Genomic DNA, 11440 nt, shown 5'->3' with positions numbered 1-11440 from the left:
CTTTTTGTTTGCATTATTATTGTTCAAATTTTGGGCAATGGATGCAGATCCTTCAAGAGTAAATTTTGGGCAAAGTTTAAAAGAAATATGCCCATGTCGCTGCCATTTTCACAAATTTGTGGTCGAATCATGAAATGTCATTGATAATGCCATATCCTTCGAGACTTATATGCTTGCAGAATAAACCCAAGCCAAAATCAGTAGGGGAAGCAAAAAAGAGGGAAGGAAATACAAAGATATGATACTCGCTGTTGACACCTAATTTTTAATCGATGCGTTGTATAGGTAAAAATCTTGAGATTAAGGCTTTTGATCACGACAGAACCCGATCCTCAACCAAAAAGAGTCATTTAGTATTTAAATTAACATTAGCCATTTATTTTCTAGCTTTTTACATCTCAATCTCAAAAAGTCAAAACGTTGATTTTTGAGTTGACTTTTGGTCAAATTTTGATCGAAAATTTAACCCAAAGTCAAAATTTGGTTTTTGCATATAAAAAAACCCCAAAATAGTGTCAATTTCACTTTTGCATTGTCAATTTTCAAAAAATTCCAAGTTTTAACCATTAATTGACATTTTAGTGACTAATCGCTAAAATGTTGACATTTGGTCAACACTTTGTTAAAAAAAATTGAAATAATTTAAAACCCCCAAAACGTCGTATTTTTGCCCCAATTTCACCTTCGCATCAACAAATTTACAAAACTCGGTTGAGAACCAACTTTTCTCCAATTTGCGGATTTTGATTCAAATTGGCTAAAAATGAAATTACTTCATTTCTAGTAATTTTTCTAGAATAGTTTTTTTCATGACATTTGATCTAGAAGTCATTTCACATCCAATTTTAGAATCAATTTCACAATTTCAAGCCAAGGGTAAAAACCCCCAATTTGAACCCTAACTAGTGATTCCGATCAGTTCTTCATGATTTGTGCAATTAAACTATGAATGAGTCCATTTTTTTTATATGAAACTCAAATTCGGCATCAATTTTGGGAAATTCACATGAATTCAAGCCAATTTAATCAATTTGGCCAATTGAAGGTTTGCAAAATCAAGCTAGATTGATCCAATTGACATAATTCGACTTGACCCATTCTAATCTAGGGTTTAATTTCATAAATCGAGCTTCAATTTGACGATTAGACTTCAATTCTCTTTTGGGGTCCAACTCAAATCATCATGTGAAAGCCAATTTGAGTACGTTGAGAGTTTTCAAGCCTACCTAATTGAATCAATTGATCATTCTTTGAATCAATTAGGTTTAATTAGAATCAATTTTGCCATTAAAAACAAAAATTGTACAAATTGTATTAACTGATCAAAATCGCCAATTTGTGTAAGGTAAATCAATCGAGATGAAACTGGCATTACCCATGATGTAATGTGAACAAATTCATTCAATTAAGATATTGGGGATGAATTTGACCAAGTTTAATTGACTGGATTTAAGTGGATTATCTTAATTCGGCTCACATATTGGCCAATTGGACAACAATTCTTTGCAATATTATCCTCCAAAGGATTAGTTGGATTTAACTGCACAAAATAAATTTGCGGAGAAATTAATTGAACCAACCGAACTGGTTCAGACTAGCTTTGAGCCAGCCCAAACCAGCCCGGCTAGTCCGATCGGTCCAACCGTTGAGATTGGCCCGCCGTCGAAGATGGCCAGTTTCTGGCCACTTTTGGCCGATTACTAGCCACCTCCGGCTAGTCAATGCCTTGGCTGACCAACACTCTCACTTGCACTTAAAATTACAATAATGCCCCTATAATCAAATTTTAGCCAATTTCCTTAAAGAATAAGCAAATTTCCTTAGGGATTAAACAAATAATCACGGCCATCCATCAAGAGTGCATCATAGCCATCCATTGTGCCATGTCATCTATCCTTAACCCTTAAGGAATATTCTTAACTCTTAAGGAAGCAATTTGGGCCATTTGATCAATTCAAGGGCTAACATTCAAACTTAGGAGATATATAAGCTTTTCCCTCCAAAAATCAAAGGGGGGGCTCATTTGAAAATCAAATTTCTCTCTCTCTCTCTCTTGGCCGGATCTTCCACTGCCCGGTTCAGCCGCTCACTGGCCTTCTTCCGACGAACCGCCACCATGCCAACGTCCCCTGGAGGCTCCCCTAATCCATCGCAAGGTTGGTCGGTCCCTCCCGTGGCTGGAGCTCCCCAATCCGGCGCCTCTTCCCTCTTGGCCACATCATTGGCATCCGAGCCGGTGATTTATCCAGCCTGTTCAACCGGTTGAGCCAGCGGTCCGACGTCCCTCCTTGGCTATTCGAAGCTCTCAGCTGGCTGCGTCAACTTCCTTCCGAGGCTATGGTGGCTTGCCTTCGCCGGAAAAGCCACCGGATCATCTTCATTTAGTTCACTTTTTACTTCTTGTCCGTTCTTCTTCCTCGGATCGTTATCTTACGCCAATCTTATCACGTTGTCATGTAGATATCGGGAGCTATCTTTGGCGCCATTATGAGGATCATCAGTGGCCAAAATAGCTCGTTTGAGCTCAGCAACTTCATTGAACAAGGTAGACACTCTTAAATCCTATTATGTGAAATCATATACTGAGAAACCTGCATGCTTACACTACTGATTCGAGCTCGTAAATGTCGAAATCTGAAAAAGTGTTCAGCTAGAGATTCGATCTAGACTTCGTGAGCTTCGATTTGATATGTTGTATGCTTAAATTGGACTTCGTTTACTAGGTGAAAATCACTTTATGAGTTAGAGTCAGAATCTGGAATGTTGAGTTGTTATTCTGTTCTTGTGATTTCCTGATTAACATTATTCTGTTCTATGATTTTTCCGATTTTCTATGTCATTATCTAAAGAAACTTCCTTCATGAAAGTAGTAGAATACATTCAGATATGTCTAGCATAACATTTTCATAAAACTATATGTTGATTAGGCTAGTACAATCAGCATCGTAAGTCATGCCATCTAGTCTGTGAAGAACGATTTCAAACTGACCTTTGCACATTCCAAGATTTTTATAAATTTTTGTGTTCATCATTTGGAGAAATTTGCTCCACAAAAGTTGTAGAAAACATCTTGATCTACAAAACTAAAAATTTCATGTAATTCCATCTTGATTTGGATAGTCCGATTGGTCTGTGATGAAGACGTTAAGATTCTGTACTTTGATCCAAAATTTTTCAGTTCCAATGACCAAATTGGTTTTGCAATTTTCATAAAGTTGGGGACCTTTTTAGAACAAAACTCAAAACTAAAAAGTTGTTCATTAGGGTCTCATTATTCAAATTGAAAAGTTTGAGGATCTAATGGAAATGTTTGTGGGGTCAATTTGCTAAAAATTCTGGATAAGGTCTTCTTGGCCTAAAAAATGCTTTGCAAATGAGTCCTCGGTGAAAACCGATTTTTATAAATAAAAAAAATAAAAGGCTTTTTAGTGAAAACTCAAAATATGAAAGTTGTTAGGCATAGGGAATCCCAACTTCTCAAAAAAAAATTGCACAGTTTGGATAACATTTTTTATTTGTCCCGCCCTTTTTTTGAAATCCCTAACAGAACCGGGTCCAGTTGGTCATTTCGAATTAAACTTTGATTTTTGGAAAAATTAGGCAGGAATTGAGCAAAGTGGTCTTTTTGACTTTTGATCCTCATGATTTAAGATTTCTAATGACACCAATTTCACACCATTTCGATGTCATTAAGCTGGTTGATCACATTTAAACAGAATGTTTCCGAATTTGATTGTATTAAGTGATCCTCTCAAGGCTCACTTCCCATTGCTTGTTTGATTGAGAAACAAGTGCCATGGGCCTAAATGCATGTTTTATTCATTGTTACGCATTTGATTGCTAGATGTATGTCTAGGCCCGATGCATGGTTGATGAGTAGCCCATGGTGATCACTTAGACCCGACTTTAGGGGTTAATCGATATGAGGCATCATTTTGTGAATTTAAATGGTACTCATTATTGTTAACCAATCAAATAATGTTAGTTGATTAAGTGGGTGGGATGATCGGAATGTATGTAAAGCAAAGGCCAACCCCGAGGCCCCTTTTTGAGTTGATACTTGAATGTTTATGCTTTGCCTTGTTTAAGTGTTACTCGAATGTATGGTATGAATGTAAAATCGACACCCTTGAGGCGGTACATGAAGAAGATGGCCAAATAACTTTGAAGATGGTGACCAAAGACCGATGTCCAATCCAGTCTCAACTTATACATAATTTGTGTTACCCGATCATGTCTCGGGTTTTCTATTCGCATTGTAATAAACACCCCACGAGTTGCGGGTTTTCTTTCTTCGCTTTAGTTTAGTTTGTCCTTTCAATACATTGTGTGTTTACCTACGCAATGCTATTTCAATGCAATTGTTTGTTAATTTTTCTTTTCTAGACTAAGATAGGATTAGTTTAGAACCCTAAATGGAAATCACAAAAACACAATGCATGGTCACCTAGTGGATTAGGGCTTTGATATGAAAATGGTAAAAATAAATACATGACAATTTAGATAATAACCATGTTAAGTTTTGCAGTATCAAAAGGGCGTTAATGGCAATATTAACATAAATTAGTCCCCGAATCTTTGATCTCTGGTTTTCATAGAAATCGAAACGAAATTCTCGCGTTTCGATTGGGTATTCTAGCTGACCCCCGACATAGGCTAGTGGCGACTCCTATTTGTTAAAGAACATAAAATCAACTCGTTGTCACGCGAGATATGGATTGAGAGAGAATCCATGTTCGTGATAAATGAACCAAATGGATAAAATCCAAAATGATCCATTTGTAAGCTGATATTTGGATAAGCCATTTAGGACATTTCCAGCGAACACTTACCTCTAAACCCACTTCCCGAGTTCGGCCCTCGAGGAGGTAGGTTGCGACACTCACGAATAAGAAACTGCTATTTTTGGATTCAACTTTCTCCTGTAGATTATCTCGAGGGTTAGTTTTCATGCCAGGCGCGATCCAAGAAATGGTTTAGTACAATTTTGGTGATGTAATTGTGCCTATGATTTCACAATGAAGGATTGCTCCAAAACTCGTAAACACTTCACATTTTTTTACTTCTGCTCTTGTAAGGATGAAAGACCGCTTTTCTACTGATGGAGAACCTCAACTCCGAGCAACTGTGACTGTTCATAAGAAAATCCTCGTTATCATGTTTATCTCATGCAATTTCATTGTCATCTGCATTTAAGTGTTGCTAAATAATGTCAAACTATTCACAAGAAAATCTACCTGTAAAATGCATTAATGACTCATTGCTGTAATTTGCCACGGCTGAAACTTAGCAATCTTGTCTTAATATAAATTTAATCCCTCTCATTCCGTAAATCACTTAAAGTTAAGTAATAAAGTATGGGTCAACCTAGCCATTTCACCTTCTGTTCCTGGAACATGTGATTACACGATTCATGAAGAGATTTGAACATATGTACATATCCAGTCATAACCTCTTGACTTCAATTGATTCACAACTCTTGAGACAGGGTCAAAGTATCAAACATTCCGGGCGACAAAATAGTGAAGTTCTCATACTCGACAAACATTCACATGCTACTGAAATCGCCATGAGTACATGCAATCATACATTGTGGAGACTATAGGAATCGCAGTAATTGCTATTTTAGCATAGATGCGTTTAAGAACACTATAGGAATGACAGTAAATGGTCATTCTTCATGAAATCTTCATTAAGGATCAGCAAATCCTCTTTATGAGCATGTTTTAGGTTTTCTTTCCTCGTTTCAATGCTTAAGCTATGTCGATGAGATCTGAGAGCAGTCTTTCAGCTATGTCGCACGGTGCAGCTCTTTTCGAAGTTTAGATCCATGTCCACCCCCATTTATAAATCCGTACTTCTGCAGGGAAAATTAAAAGATCACATTGTGAACTTCAAAGAAGAAACCCAAAACTTTCCATAGAGCAAATGCAATCTAGTTAGATAAAAAAAAAATGCAATCTAATGGTCTTTTCTAGGAAACTCCATTAAACAAATGGGTTCAAATGAAAATCCCCACCTGCATTTTGATGATGCGAGATTGTTCCTCTCTCAAGTGCTTTTCACATGCCTCAACATCATCGACAAACAAGTTTGAATCGGACAGGAATAGCTCGCGGCCGCTGAGAAACATACAGAAAAATTCCATGATATTAGCATTCAAAATATATCGATCTTCAATACAACACAAAACAGATACCCATGCTGATGCACATGAGCACACAGTGCCAGCACAAGAAAAGAATAACAACAAAACAAGATATTGACCATTGTGGCAAACCCAGAACCGACCATACTGTTTCTTCTCCACTGCTTCAAAAAAGTACTTGCACACCTTGACATGTTACAAAAAAAGAACATGTTTTAATCTAACGAGACCAACAAGAGAGTCAATAGCTCACTCCTCCATTGTACCTCGAATCATGTCACTTGACAAAGAATTCATGAAACACTTACGATAAGTAGTACTTGGAGTTCATGAGAAAGCTGGTTAACCAATGGGCAGAATCGTCTAGTAAGCAGAACCACATATTACCAATGGGCAGTCTAGCAAAATAGGAAGACCAAGTTCTTTCTGCAAAGCTATCTTGCATTGCACCTGGAGTTCATGAAAAAGCTGGTTAAAATAACAGTGTAACAAAATTCTCAAGTAACAAATTGAAAGGCTATCACCTTTCCAGAAATATCACTGACAGAGTAATGGGAAGCAATATGCTCATCGGTAGAAGGGCCCCACTCAGTAATATCAATGCCATTGGTAATAGACTAATTTATCACAAAATTCCCAAGTCACAAAAAACTTTAAACTGTAAGTATACGATCAACTTCGAAAACTCAAAATAAAACTCATATCCCACCAAATGCTTGATTTGAAAGTCTTCATAAATCTTCCCACCCCAAACAGAAAAGTTCCAAGAATTCGTTCTTCAAGAATGAGTGAACCGTGACCATTAGACAGTGACAAGGTCACTGTTTCAAAGTATGCCAAGAATATGGACAAAGTGGCAATTGATGAGGATTCGTCCCATCCAAGAATTATGTGGTATTTGGCCAATTGGTATGTGTTCCTTCATAATTGTTCAACTCATTCACCCTAGGATGCTGAAAAGAATTTGATGACCCATGCACAAAGGAATAACCAATTTATTTACATTATACTAAACAAATGCCAAGATAAATATATCTCAAATAATCCCATGAGTAAAAAAGGCAAGTTGTACTTGACTCAAAATGGTTCCATGAGATCTGTTATGATACTCCAACATCTATCTAGAAGAAACGATTAACAATAAATATTACAATGGTAACAATAAGATGAAATAACACTAGGAACTAAAATGATTTCATAATAAGCACCTGTGCGGCATGATATATGGTGATTTCATCTACATATAATAAATTTTTCACTACTAATTTGCTTTTCAAGATTATTCTCATTCATGTATCTAATAAGTTCAATCATTTGTATGGTAATACACCAAGTTGTTAAATACCTGACTAGGGAATGGGCAAAATCCACTCATAATCCCCGATGGCATAATGTATGGTGGCTGCTGCATCCATATTAAAAAATTGACCAAATTAGTAACATGTAAATACAAATGGAAGACTAAGAGCGACATACATGATTATGAAAATTTAGATTTACTATAGGACCACCAATGTTGCTAAGATAAAATACACTTTGAAACTGATTTGAATTATTTGAATAATTTGGGAGATGAGTTTCATCATGTGTTGCTTGAACAACCAACTCTACATTACAAAGTAATAAATATGTTAATTGGCATCATATAACATAAGCAAAAAATTTAACTAATCATATTTAGAAGAATATGTCACTCATCTCGACTTTCTATTCGCATTAGAGGTGTTCCTTTCTTAGATTTTTTCTTCTTTTTCTCACTTGAGCTCTTAAGCCTTCCATAACTTATTTCCTTTGCTTTTCTTCAAAGGGGGTCCAATACCGAAATCTCGCACAAAGAAGCCTTGTTATTATCATCATCACTAGCATCATCAGTCACAACCATACTTGAATTGTATGATCAAACTTTAGCCTTTACTTTTTCCATGCTCTTCGTCACTATTCTCATGGTATTTACATTTTTGGCTCCCAAACTCATCAATTCAAAAGATTAATGCATTAACGTGGAAAATTGATTAAATTTAGAAGAACCCGGTGCCATTTCATGAGATTCATCATTCACAATCCCTTATTTGGCACCCTTAGTCCATCTTTTCAAAATATAGGGAGATGAAATACCCGTCACTGATGATTCTCACTCAACACTTTCAAGGCATGGCGACACAACTACCCTTTTAATTCAAATAATTTGCATTCACAAACTGAAGAGTCTGCAGCATCAAATTTGACAACATATTCACTCCCCTTAAACTTGAGAGTAAATAAATAAGCCAATCCATGAAATGTTTCACTTGAAATACATTGAGAGAAACTTTGCAAGAATTCATCATTGAACCTTTTAAAAATGGTACGAGTATATATTGAAGCTGCATGTATCAAGATGTCATTATCCGAAATCACCAATTTGGGATTCCCTCTAGAATTGTAATCATCTTGACTTTCAATTTCTCTTATGTGATTCACTTGTTCTTGATAGTGGTGGACAAACTCTACAAGAGTCAATGTCTTCGTCGACATACGTTGGAAGACATTATTAATGCTCTCACTCCTTTGGCTGAATCTTATACCACATGTAAAAGTGTCACGACCAAAAGCTGAACTCCATTTGTGTTTAATGTCGTATAATCTCCGAAGCCAATTGTTATTCGCAGTACCCTACTCCTCTTCCATTTCCCTCCAAGTAGATTCAAATTCTTTCTCCGATCTATATCTATACATAAGCACTAAGAAATATGTATCCTTAAAACTCGGGTTGTGGTAAAGATGTGGAATGTTTTGGATAGTATTTTTCTCGATGTGCCAAGTGCATAAACGGTGTTGTGTATTCGGAAACACCGTTCTACTGGCTATAGTCATGGCTTGGTCTTGATCAGTGAACATGGTTTTCGGACCCTTATTTCCCATAGACTTCAAAAAAGCCTCAAATAACCAAATAAGTAATTTTGTAGTCTCGTCCAACAAAAATGTACAGCCGAACAGAACATTCTTTCAATGATGATTAATCTTGACAAATGGTGCACATATCATGTTATATTTGTTGCTATGATACTCATACACTAGCACATCACCAAAACAATCATAATCAAATTTCGACATTTTATCTCTCCAAAATAAATTTGTCATTCTACCATCTTGATCTACCTGTACAACGTATGAAAACATTGGATTTTGCATTTGCATGAAATGAAAATGATTTAGAACACTTTGACAATCTCCCCCACTTATACCATCAGATCTTTTCATCTGCAAATAATTTTGACAATCACGCAAGTTGAAACCCAAGTTTTTGCTTCCTCCTGCTTCATTTGCTAAAAACTTATATGCCGTAATCCCCCCAATGCCAACTTTACTCATGTCAACTAAAACACCCTTGCAAGTATCATATATTTTTCTTCCACATCTAATCAAATACTTTTGATCTTCCGGAATAAATGCATAATTATGCTCAGAAATATACTCCATGACTTCATAGACACCATTTTCGTCAACCTTAAATTTGATACGAGCAAGACAGCCACATCTAACTTCATATCTCTCATATTTCTTTTCTTGATCAAATGAGCTGACAGAATGCCCCTCACAATTGCACACAAAAGTCGTCGAGTTAATTCTCTTTTCCTATTTCTAAACATATTACCCTTCCTTACCCCAAGTCCTTTACCGATTGAATAGCCCACACACTTATGGTATGTTTCAAGTTCATTTGAAAAAACCATTCGTACCGCAAACTCATAATCTTTTTCCGTATCACACATTATATGTGCAAGATGGGAAGTTTCATGCTGCAACTAAAAGAACAAAAATTTATCAACGTAGTGCTTTTACAAGCAAAATATATTTCGCATAGTATGAGTAAAGAATTACCTCTGATTTAGCCATTTGATAAATTTGCACCCAAATTGATACCAAATTGGGATTAAAATGACACCAAAATAGTCCCGACCAGCAAGCTTGAAAGATAATTCCAATAGGTTTAAGTTCAGTAATAACCCTATTTGACAAGAAATAGATGTATATCAATTGTTACAGATGTCCATACTCATGTATATGCTCACAAAACTATAATGTGGAGTTCATTATCAGAAAAGACATCCAAAATAGACTGAAGCATTTGTAACCGCTTTGTACAATGTAACTCTTTTATGTTTCAGCCAGTATTCCTGTGCTAATTCAACCACTTTGTGCAATGTAACTATATGAAATAAAATTATGGAGCATGTAGCTGTGAAGGCATGCTTGTGCGTGTGTGCACACGCAAGCTCCTGCTCTGTAAGCAATCATGCAACAATACATATATGCAAGGTAGTTGAGCTTATTTTTTTTCAAATGGAGGTTGCCATCCATGGAAAATTTTTGCACATGAGCAAGTCACTGACATATATGGAGAGTTGTAGATGACAATATTCGAAAATACTGTACTGCCATCATGATAAAATGAGCATGAAGTGTGAAAAAGAAGACTGGCCTAAAGTGTACTTAGCAAGATTTGCAGGTGAAATCGATTTAAGGCAAGGAGCTGAAATGTGATGCAGTACCACCAAATAAAGTAAAGCACCCTATTCATTCTGATGTATCAAGTTACGTAAATAGACAACTAAATCACTGACCATACAATTTCTTGCTAGCAGATTCTTTACTTTTCCTAGTGGAATAATCAGATTATTCATCTCTCGAATAAATCAAGATTCTTCTCAGCACTTTGCCATGGCATAAGTCATTCAAGGCGGACTAAAAATTCCCCTAGCTTATCACCCAAAAGCAGAGATGAAAAGGCAAAAACTTCAAAAATTACACTAAATTTGGAGTAAAAATTTACCTCTCTAAGGCAAGGACGCAGTAGCTTGGTTCATCGGACGGTGGAGACGGCGAGAATTGTAGAGCATTGAGGCAAAGATGGAGGCGTAGAGGGTACATAGCTTCATCGAGGCTTTGTCATTGGCATCGTTCGTCAGTGGTGACGGAGGCGTGAGTCGGTTAGGGCTAGGGTGACGGCATCAGCTAGGACAAAGGCGGAAGCTAGGGACGAGGCTAGGGCAGAGGCATTGGCTAGGGTGAAGTGTCGGTGTGGTTCGTCGGAGGCGACAGAGTCCACTCATTGAAGGTGGCGTTGATGTTGGGGGGAGGGTTGAAGAGCTCGTCGAGGGCGAACACCTAGTGCGTGGTGCACGGAGAGGCCGGGAAGGAGAAGCTGCAAGCGTCGCCGGCGAATGGCTTCGTCGTCGGCGTCAAACAATGAGAAGTCGACCCCTACCAGCGGCGGGCAAAGGACGATCGCGGCACCGGTAAATGGCCGGG

The 11440-nt window shown here is 37.1% G+C and overlaps 1 pseudogene; it reads right to left on the bottom strand.

Moving 5' to 3' along the window:
* Window positions 1-6001: 6001 nt before the first annotated feature.
* Window positions 6002-8863, bottom strand: LOC130139444 (protein FAR-RED IMPAIRED RESPONSE 1-like; annotated as a pseudogene).
* Window positions 8864-11440: the final 2577 nt, after the last annotated feature.

Source organism: Syzygium oleosum, unplaced genomic scaffold (genome assembly GCF_021117445.2).
Source record: "Syzygium oleosum isolate NSW1041296 unplaced genomic scaffold, Sole_v2.1 Sole_v2.12, whole genome shotgun sequence".
In the NCBI taxonomy this organism is placed as follows: Eukaryota; Viridiplantae; Streptophyta; class Magnoliopsida; order Myrtales; family Myrtaceae; genus Syzygium; species Syzygium oleosum.
The sequence above is the reverse complement of the archived record's forward strand: the minus strand, read 5'-3'. Positions and strand labels throughout refer to the sequence as shown.